Source organism: Protopterus annectens, chromosome 8.part0, assembly GCF_019279795.1.
Source record: "Protopterus annectens isolate FY-2018-M chromosome 8.part0, PAN1.0, whole genome shotgun sequence".
NCBI classification, from domain to species: Eukaryota; Metazoa; Chordata; order Ceratodontiformes; family Protopteridae; genus Protopterus; species Protopterus annectens.
In genome coordinates, this window is record NC_056741.1 from 998021319 (window position 1) to 998033009 (window position 11691).

Consider the following 11691-nt stretch of genomic DNA (forward strand, 5'->3'; position numbering starts at 1 on the left):
TCGGGGGAAGTGTATATGCTCATTGGCATGTGGTAACATGGCATCCAGAAACTGGTGTAGTACCCTGGATGCCAATGCCCATGAGATCCCCATTATATCTCCAGTTGGCCTTTGAAAGGTACCTGTGGCTAGTATTCGCAAGCTTACACATACCTTCATGTCCACTGGGATGGGTTCCCCTCTGTTGTTTCTGGTTCTCAGGCGTGGCCGGCACAGCTTTACTATTTGCTGTAAGATGTCCCTGTCCACCCTCTAACGCTCTACTATCTCCAGATCATGTAGCCCCTGGTAGGTTACCCTTGGTTTGAACACTCTTCTCCTCCTCCGAGGCCTACGGTGGTCGTTGGCATTATCCTCCACAACACCATCGGTCTGTAACACATGCTGATGAATCACAGCTATGACAGCTCCCAACATGTACATTTTAAAACTTCCCCATCTGTTTACACCTATGGTGCAGTGTTTGGGAATACACAGGTGTGTGTTGGGTGCTTTCACACTTTATACTGTTCTGCTGTGAACACTGATGATGTCATAGGGTGTGTATGTACGATCGTGGCTACAGGGTATCTTCTGTGTTTTATTTATGAAACCGCTATTGTGCTGCCTTTGGTGTTGCATTACATTTGGATGCCGTGAATTACCTCCTGCCCTTCCATTTACATTTGCGCATGTTACACCCACCATTTGCTGGCATGCATCCAGCTGCCTGATTTCATTTGTACTTTCCTAGACCTGGCTTATCTTGCATAATGTGTGCTATTCCCGATCTACTGTGGGTTTGCTTTGCTCTGCTATGACAGTTCTCCTATCTTTGCATTCCAGGTCCTCCACACCTTTCTTTGCAATCCTATGCCTCCCCTATCCTGTTTTGCAGGTTTCTGCATGCAGGCTTGTCTACTGCCGTTGATTGGCCACCGTGTGTTGAGTGGTGTTAATTGCTCATTACTACGCCAATTACCCTGCTTCAGCATTTCCTTCTTTTCTTCCCATGACCTTACTGTTTGTGCTATTGTTCGTGGTGCGTGCATCCGCTTACCGGGTTTCGGGCATGAGTTCATCCCCGTACACATGCACTTTCGGGCACCATGTGTGCTCTCAGCTAAACGGTTCTATACCCTCCTCCCCACCCCTGTCGGTCAGGCCAGATTTGCATTGCTCCAATGTACTTACTGATATGGTGGCACACCCCTCTGCTAATGTCATGTATCACCTTTGATACACTCCTCGGTGTTATAGCACTGCACCATCAGGTACATCCTTAATCCGGCGGGACATTTGCGATTCAGTATTACCTGCCTCATTTGCATAGCATTGACTACTAATTCATAGTTACAGCGCTGAACACTGTCGCGGGCCCCTGGCAACCCTTGCGCCTTGCTTGTGGTGTGCCATGCCTACCATTGCATATTATGGTGCAATCCTGATTTGTCTTTCATTGCAATTTTCTGCCATTTTTATATATTTCGTTTGTATTCCTGTTTGCACACACATGCCCTGCGGTTGTACTGTGCGTTACTGTGGACATGACATTAAATGTTGTTTTTAGGTGTTGTGGATCTTTTCTTGTGCCATTGGCTGTGTATTTCTCCATTGGCATATGTTAACTTTGTAATACATGCATGTGGTCCGCTTCCATAACTCCAATGTTCTGTTTGGGAAAATGTAAACCGTGTTTTTTGGTTTACATTTCCATGGGCTTGCTCTATGCCTGCACCACTTTGTGACTCACTGCATGCCTTCATTAGCATGGTGCGACACTGTGCATGGGGTGATTTGCATACCTATGCCGAGGGCTGTGTAGCTCTGGCGTACACCGGTAGTGCATGTGGGATTGGTTCGTACCTGAATCATTCGGTGGACATATTTGGCATTATGCCACCTACGCTACGCCTGCGCCTGGCGCAAGCTTCATGAATCCAGGGGTTGGTTTATTTATGTGTTCACCAATATTATTTTTACAGACACACACAAACATATACCATATTGTTAACTGCCCCTGATTTTCTCCTATATTTTGTTCTTTTCCTTGTAAAATATGTGGTTTTCTGCAAATTATTGCAAACTTGCAGTCATTAAATGACAGACATTTGATATTTCATATCCTTTAGAAAATGCACACTAATGCAAATACTGTTAGTCTAGCAATTTTATAAAGATATTAGAGCAATATTTAAAATATGTCCCTGTTTTTAGGCCTTTGTGTACTATTAATTTTGGCTTTATCCGCATTCTTGAGCTAAGATATTGAGAGCTATTTTACACACACACACACACACACACACACACACACACACACACACACACACACACACACACACACACACACACACACACTCCAATTTGAAAAAAATACTCAGAGTGTTCCTGGATTATCATTAAAAAATAATAATAAAGAGGGTCTTAACTTTCCTTGTAGCATGTTGAAGCATGTGTACTTCCCCTGCTATGACTGAGGTTCCTGTTTTAGTCCTTACCTCTCAGCTGCCACTGATTTTGTTTCATATTTTGCCCTGCTCTTTTCAAATGTTTGATTTTCTGGTAAACAGCTGAGGAGTATAGTCAATCAATAATGCCAGATATTAGAGATCCATACTTTTTATTGTATAAAAAATTCATGTGAATGCAGAACTTGTAGTTCTATTAACTTTTTTGAAACAATTAGAGTAATATTTTGGCCTGAATTCTGCAATAAAGATTCAACAGTTTAACAGCAGCAAACAAATCTGTCAGCAGCTAACTGCACACAGGCAGTCCCCAGCAACTCTGAAGAATAAATAACATTTATTTTATATATAAAAGAAAGATGCCCAGAAAGCCACTGTACCCATTTTTTAAAAATTCTAGGCCTATCTGTAAGGCTGTATTATGACTGGTTACTTTGATAATCAGTCAAGCCACTCAACTGATCAACAGCAGGGGAAGGAATAGGCAGCAGATTCATTAATGCATTGAGATAATGGACAAACACTACTTATCCATAGAAAAAAATACAGGATCTTAAAGAGTGCTTCAAAAACCAGAGCACCTGCTTACTTTACTGGAAAAATTGAAGAGGATCTACATTTCCAGATAATCTGGGGAAAAATGTAAAAGTGACAACCTTAAGAAGGCTGGACATGGCTGTCCTAGGAGGGAAGGTATGAGTAATAATTTTTTTGGCAGGCAAATGTAAAAAAATGCCACAGATGACCATTTTTAGGTGCTCACTCTTGTCTCCCTTGATCTCATGTGATGTCCCCTAAGGGAAGAGGACTAGGAAGTGCAAGTTCATAGATATTATCCCTCTAGCTGATGCCATCATTGGCAGGCAGTGAGAAGATCACAGAGTGGTGCTAGCAACCAGCAGCATCGCACACTTATGACAACTTTTTTTTTGTAAGCTCTAATCCCTACCATGTTTGTTGGCATTCTTCAAAAGACTAGGTGATATATAAGGTGTGACCTGTGAAGACATACCAATCCCAGGTCTTGGGGTATACATGCCTCCTCACCTTACCCACACATCCCAGCTCAACAATCCTCTTAAGTCCTACCCTCAAGATCTGCCCTCTGCAGGACATATTAAAGAATTGTAATGGCCCACAATCTAGAACTTGAAGGATGTGTGGCCTGCCTATCCCTGTGGATACCAAAGTATACATAACTCTTACTATACGTGTCAAGGAGAACTTCCAAAGCCAGACTGGAGACACAGTGAGTATCACCCTTACTTTGGACTCTGGGATACTGCAGCAGTTCTTTGTGGATAAGTATATCTATTTCCCTCAGATGCCACAGGACAGAGCTAATACTGTGCATGTTTTTTGGGATCTGGCATGCTTTCCTGTGGAGTTTAATGCAATAGATTGCACCCATGTGGTTATTAGGGCTCTACCTAACCCATGGGAGATGGGTACCATAATAGAAAGGACTACCATTCAATCAACTGCCAGGTAGTATGTATGGTGAAAGCAGCTGTATTACCAATGTCTCAGCCCAGCATCCTGATATAATCTATGACTAACACATAAGTACACTCTGCCAAACTTTATGCATGGATGGATACCACATACACACCTAGAAGGTAAGATATGTATAAGTCACCAAACATACCCGTAGGTTATTGTGTAAATGTAAGAAAGATGTAATGCATAACCACCCCATCTCCATGTGCATGCAGCCTGACAGCTATCTGAGCTACCTACCATTATTATGCATTCATGATTCCCACTGTATCAGTCTCACTTTCAGAAAAATGCCTCCAATTTGCTTTTTGTCTTTGGTCAAGCACAACAGCTTCTGTAAAAAGCTAAATCAGATCACCCAGCCATTGCCCAAAGGAAACTAAACTCTTTCCTTACCTATGTCTATATATCTAAATAGGTATAGGGAATGCCTGGATGCTGACTAGAGTGGGCCATTTAAGAAAGGTGATATTTTGACTGGCCTGGCAGATAAACTGAGCCAGGCAACTGGCAACCCCAGGTCAGTGGAAGAATGCAGGCACTGATAAAATAACCTGAAAAGGAGACAGCCAGAAATACTTGCTTACTGGAAGGCAGAAATGATGAGCACTCATCAAGAGTCAGTCAGTAAGTATCTCTACTTATGTGTTCAAAACTGTGCTTTTACACTTCTAAGATGGTTGCCTTCCTCTGTTGAATTCTGATCTCAAACTTATACTATGTAACTGAGATCTCAAACTTATACTATGTAACTGAGTAGGCATTCTACCCTATTACTGTTGTTTCTTGCTGTGGCTGGCTATATAGACTGTATTGCAATCATATTTAATTTGACATACTTTTTAGAATGCTTTTTATTGAAATTGGCTTTGTGACTGTCTCTCTGTCCTTCTGTTCCTCTGGTTCTTGTTGCTCTTCTTGTGTAGCTAGTTAAGATGAAGAGGCTTGGGTATTCGTTTATATACTTTATTACATACAAACACATCAGGATGAATGGTAGCAACATAAAATATAAACAAACTGACTGACTACTACACATGCATACATGCTTACACCTCTGCAGCTCTCTACAAAATGGCAGTCTTGCTTGCATGTGCTCAGTATTTATACACACGTGCTAGCTCACTGGAAAGCTTCTTAAAAAGTACATACTCATTCTAATCTACAGTTCTGTCTCTCTAAGCCAGTTTCAATAAAAATAATGAAAGAGGGACAATATTTTAGTCTTTAAGTAAAATATTGCCCCTCTGTCATTAGGAAGACAACACACACACACACACACACACACACACACACACACACACACACACACACACACACACACACACACACACACACACCACATCCATTCAGAATAACATACAGATATACAGACATGCGGACACACACAAACACACATGCATGCATACACAGACACTCACTCCCACTCACACACATAGACACACCTTCTTACAGTACTCATCTACTAAGGTGGTAAAAGCCTCTCTCCTGACATTGACATCAGTCAGTGTACGATGTCAAAAGACAGTGCACTTTTACTGACAAGTGTGATAAGAAATGTCCTTCATGAGGATTATTTGCAAGCATAGACTCAAGATTTGTATACAGTCTCTAAATTTTCAGGTAATTCCATTTTTATTTCTGCAATGTCTGATTTATAGGATTGTGTAAGTGTAAGCAAACCACATAATGTCTAAACGTTCAAATCTTTCTATGATTTTGAGGTTAAGCCAGCTACAGAGACTAGACGTGCTGGCCTTTATCATGTCCAAAACAATCATGGATTAACTGTCAACTCAAGGTACTGTAACAGCTTGTCACAGAGTGTTGTCTGGGGGAGGGGGTGGTGCAGATCCCAATGCAGGAGGGTCATCTCATAAAAGTCCTCAAATTTTCACTCAGTGCATGAAGTAGGATTAGGGTGCACCATCTTGTCCAATCAAGTGTGGTTGAGCGTGTGGAGGAGTACAACCACCCTGGATTTAGTGCATTGGACAGGGGGCAGGAGTTAAGAGCATAGAAATATACAGTACCTCCAAGGAAGACAAAGTCTCCAGATTTCAGCTCCCTGTCTCAATAGAGTTGCCACCCTTTCACAATTAAAATCCAGGATGCCTCTTTTCCTGCCTCTTGCCCCCATCATGTGACCCATCCCCTCCTCTCCCATCCCCTCCTCTCCCATCCCACCCCCTTCCCTTCCCCTCCTCTCCCCTTCCCTTTCCCTTCCCCTCCCAGTCTCCCCCTGGGAGTCCAGGGGCACAGACCTCCCGGAAAAATTTTTAAACAACAGATACGCATAGGTGAGTTTTAGTGCATTTGAGCCCCCCCAAAAAAAACACTTGAATGCAAGAATTTTTAGATCAAAACTGTTATTTTCAAGTAGCCAGCCCACACACAGACAGTTAGGTTAACTGCTACATTGCTAATAGTCATTCACATTGGAAAACAGCAAAAAAAAAAAAAAAAGTGATAATATTGAGGTGTAAGCAAAAGATATACCCCCGGATTCACAAAACCTCCGTGTAAGACTTAATATGTCTTACTCGGAGGCTGCAGTTGAATGGTATGACGTCAGGGTGCCATGAATATTCATGCGGGCACGCTGACTCATCTGTAACTCTTACACGGACTGAGTAGGCAAGCAGGGGGCGTGTCCGACTGCCGAGCAGTCTAAAAGTCCATGCCCCTGCAAGGTTTTAAAAATCATAATGTCAACAGACAAGAGCGAGTTCGCTCAAATGTACTTCCACCCAACACCACACTCCCTGACACTATAAACCCCCATCACAGTTATAAAATGTAAAATATTAATTTTATTTTTTTTAAATCCATGATATATATGCCCGTATTTGCACTTGTTTGCGTGGCTGTGCCCAGTGCTTAACCACAGTTAGCAATTGTGACATTGAAGAGCATATAAGAACTACTTATGCAAATTAATCAAAATAGCAATAGCGTAATGGTAGAGCGTATGCACAAAGAGAAGGCATTCACGGTCCGAGTCCCACCATTCCCCTTCTTATTTATGTTTTAAATCAGTATTTGAAATAATACCAGACATATATGATTAAAATTTTATTAAAAGCAGTGACATGGCCAATGTATCAGTGAACAAAATATATATTTTAAAGGACCCAGATATATAATAGCCTGCTGTTAAGCAACGTTTTACACAGCTAAACACAGGTGCCCATAGTTTAATAGCACTTTACCCATCTAAACAGAGGTGCCCGTAGTTTAATAGCACTTTACCCAGCTAAACAGAGTTGCCCATAGTTTAATAGCGCTTCACCCAGCTAAACAGAGTTGCCCATAGTGTAATAGCACTTTACCCAGCGCAATAGAGTTGCCCAAAGTTTAAAAGCGCTTTACCCAGCGCAATGTGTTTGAGCGGATGTGCGCGCCACGCCAACCAGGGCACCGGGGAGCAACATAGAGTTAAATTGCTTAAACGCAGCCACACCCCCTAGCCTGTCTAGACAGTATTAAAATAAATGAATGACAAGGTTTGAATCCAGGACCTTTTGAATCATAATCAAAGTGCAGAACCACTAAGCCATGACAACATAGGGGAAGCAGCCACTATTAACATTCATAAACTTACGAATGGTAGTTTAACCATTACTAAGCAGGTCTGCAGTCAGCCGAGAATTTTACAAAAAGGCCAATCACAAAAAAGTGTGGGAAATGCGGCATATTTAAGCCCCATAGGCGGGAATACTCGCCATAACTGATTGTAGCTCATATTTGCAGTCAGAATGGCAGGTGCAGGAGAGGGTTCACACTTCCGAGCGCAACGTTGGGGCATCGAGGAGTCCAAATCCATGGTTTGGCTCCTTGTCCACCATCACGAGACAAGACTCCTGCAGGGCCAGTTCCAAGGGACGGAGTACAAGGCAGAGGCTTGGAACCGGTCAGCTCGTGAACTCACCAGTGCCACAAGCGTTCCTCGGACTGGTGAACAGGTTCGTCACCACCATGCAGACCTGAAGAGACAAAAGCAGGACCGCCTGAACCAGTGGATACAGGAGGCCTGTGGGATGCAGAATGCTCCACAACTGATTATGTAGCCATGGAATGCAGTATGTAAGAATTGATAATGGAGTATTCCAAAGATAACCACAAAGCATTCTATAATTATGTCAAGAATCTAAATGCAATGCTCAGATCTGCTCTGAGCTAAAACAGAATGGCATTAAATATACTGATCCGAAGGATATTGCCAATATCCTGGCAGATCGATTCAGTGCCAACTTCACCCCACTCTCACCCCCTAAATGGCCCATCTCAATACTGGAAGATTGCCAAATTCCAGTAATAACGGCCACACAGGTACAAAACGCACTCTCTAAAGCCAAGAATACAGCATCCATGGGACCAGATGACATCCCGGGCTGTGTACTACATGAACTAAAATATGAACTGGCACCTCACCTAAGTGTCATGTTTAATCATGGCCTCACCTCAGGTTTCGTGCCCACTGAGTGGCGCAGAGCTACAGTTATCCCAAACCACAAGGGGGGATCCACCTTGGATCCCGGAAACTACCGTCCCATCAGTCTGACAAGCCTTATCTGCAAGACCATGGAGTGTATTATCATGGAACTTATAAACAAAGACATTGGCAACCTTCAAACACAGTTTGGGTTTTTGAAGGGCCGATCTTGTCTCCTGAACCTGATTGACTTCTTTGAATCAGTCTCCAGAGCCATGGACAAGGGTAAGGTGGTCCACACAGCCTATCTAGACCTTGCCAAGGCCTTTGACACCATCCCCCACTCTGGAATCATAGATAAACTTACTAAGTTGGGCATTAATCCCTATGTCACCCAATGGGTTGCTAAATGGCTTACTGATAGAACCCACACTGTAAAAGTAGCCGACTCCAAATACAGCTCCAGACAAGTGACAAGTGGAGTACCTCAGGGTTCAGTCCTGGGGCCGCTCTTGTTTGGCATCTACTTCTCTGAAGTACAGGTCAACACTAAGGGACTCTGGCTAACAAAGTTTGCAGATGACTGCAAACTGGGAGCCATTACTGAATCCCCAAATGATGTGGATACTCTACAAAAGGGCCTTACAGAAACAGATGCTTGGTGCCAGAGCCATGGGCTCAAGCTCAATGCCAAGAAACGTATTGTTATCCCCTTTGGGAAAAAACATGTATCCATGAATTACCATATAGGTGTCAGTACACTAAACACAGAAAGTGTGATAAGAGACTTAGGGACACAGGTGGACAGTGGTCTCACCTTCGATAACCACATCGCCACAACAGTCAGGAAATCCTTCTATGTGGCACACCTCATCACGAAGGGCTTTTCATCCAGAAAAAAGGAGGTCATTGTCCCACTGTACTCATCCTTCATTAGACCCATTATATAATACAACACCCCATTTGGTATGTACCTCTCAAGAGATCTGCAGCAACTGGAAAGGCCTCAGAAATACCTCACTAAAAGAATCACAGGCCTAAAGCAGATGCCCTACGCTGACCACCTTAAAAAACTCCAGCTATACTCTGTCACATATCGTCTACTCAGAGGCGATCTCTGCTTAACATACAAGGCCATGTCAAACCCAGAGCTGTTGGACATGCTACACTTAAAGAAATCCCAATCCCTCAGAGCTACACGCTCCAGGGATCTAAACCTTGTCATCACAATAAACAAAACATGTTGGAGGGATAGGTTCTTGACCCAGAGACTCCCCAGACTCTGGAATAGATTGCCCATACATGTCAAGCAGAGTGCCTCTTTGGACCTCTTCAAGAGGAACCTTGACGATTGGATGGGAGAAAGGAAATTCACCCCAGGGATCACGTCAGTCGCCCTGCTAGACAGGGGTCCAGGAAAGTAAATAATGTGGGAAGAAATAGCCAGGAATTGTTATGGCGAGGCTTGTATAGGCCCTAGGGCTGATAGCCTAGTACCAACCTATGAACCTATGAACCTATGAGTATGTATAACGGATAGGTATGTCTCAGTATCCCTTCATTTACTTTACAGCTGCCGGTGACCATGCTGTGAATCAGCAAGCCTATGCTGATAGGCTGCTAAAGCAGTGCCACCAGGCAGGTTAGTGATTATTCTGCATGTATTGTTATATAAAATATGGGAGGGAGCATGAAAGAAAGTGTTGTAGTCCAATAAAACAGCCATAGAATTGCCTGAATAACCAGTTACAAGTGGCGTCCCACAGGGCTCAGTTCTGGGACCTCTCTTGTTCAGTATATACTTCTCTGAGGTTCAGGCTAACAAGGGGGGATTATGGCTGACAACGTTCGCAGATGACTGCAAACTGGGGGCCATAATCGAATCTCCAGCTGACACAAGCATCCTCCAAAAGGGTCTCACAGAGATGGATGCTTGGTGCCAGAGCCACGACCTCAAGCTAAATGCTAAAAAGTGCTTAGTCATCCCCTTTGGAAAAACAAGGTGCCCACAAATTACCACATAGGTGGTAATCCATTAAGTACGGAAGAAGTAATTAGAGATTTGGGGACCAACGTAGATAGTAATCTCTCCTTTGATAATCACGTTGCCAAAGTGGTTAGAAAGACCTTCTATATAGCTCACCTTATCATGAAAGGGTTCACATCTAGATCAAGAGAGGTCATTGTGCCCCTCTACTGATCACTCATCAGGCCCATAATTGAATACAATGCCCCTTTTGGGATGTACCTTACCCGACACCTGCAGCAACTGGAGAGACCCCAAAAGTACCTCACCAAGAGGATCATGGGCTACAAACAGATGTCCTATGCAGCTCGACTAAAGAAACTCCAGCTCTACTCAGTTGCTTACCGCCTACTCAGAGGCAATCTATGCCTGATGTGCAAAGCCATGTCAAACCCAGAATTAATGGACATGCTCCACCTCAAAAAATCTAAGTCCCTTAGAGCTACACGCTCCAGGGACCTAAACCTCAGCACAAAAATAAATAGGACATGCTGGAGGGACAGATTCATTTCCCAGAGGTTCCCCTCACTCTGGAATAGAATCCCAATTCATGTTAAGCATAGCTCCTTGCTGACCCTCTTCAAGCGAAATCTGGGCGTGTGGATGGAAAATCGCAAATTCACCCCTGGGGTCTCTTCTGTGTCCCTGCTAGACAGAGACACAGTAAACTAAATTTAAAAGGGTACCTTCTGTGACCTACTTTATAGAAGCACAGTAGGCTAATCTAATAGGGAGGCGGAAGCCAAATACACTCTGGCTAGGCTTATAAATGCCCTAGGGCAGATAGCCTAGTATCTACCTATGAACCTATGAACCTATAAGTCCTCTGCATGTACTGTCAGATAAAAACGTCAGAGAGGCAGAAAAAGAGTGTAGTAACCCATTAAGAAAGGTAACATATGTCTGGAATAATATCCCTGCAGGCACTGTCATAGAACATAAGTGAGTGAGCCTGAAAAAAGATTGTTCTAACCTATTAATAAAGGTATAATATGTCTTGAACATGTCTGCCATAAACACAGTTAAAACAAATAAAGGAGTGAGCCTGTGGAAAAGTGTGCAATGTCATTAATAAAGGTCTAAAACCCAGAGTGTGTCTGTGTCACAGAGTCTGAAATGTTGTTGTACCCTTGCATTATACAAACAGTACTGTTTGAAAATGTGCTGGCAACCCAGAGTTATGCAGTCCCATATAAAGTGGGTGATGGAAGTGCTAGTAGTTGTGAAACATATATACAGTCCACAATAGTCAGTTACTGGCTGGCATGAATAAGTAAACCTGG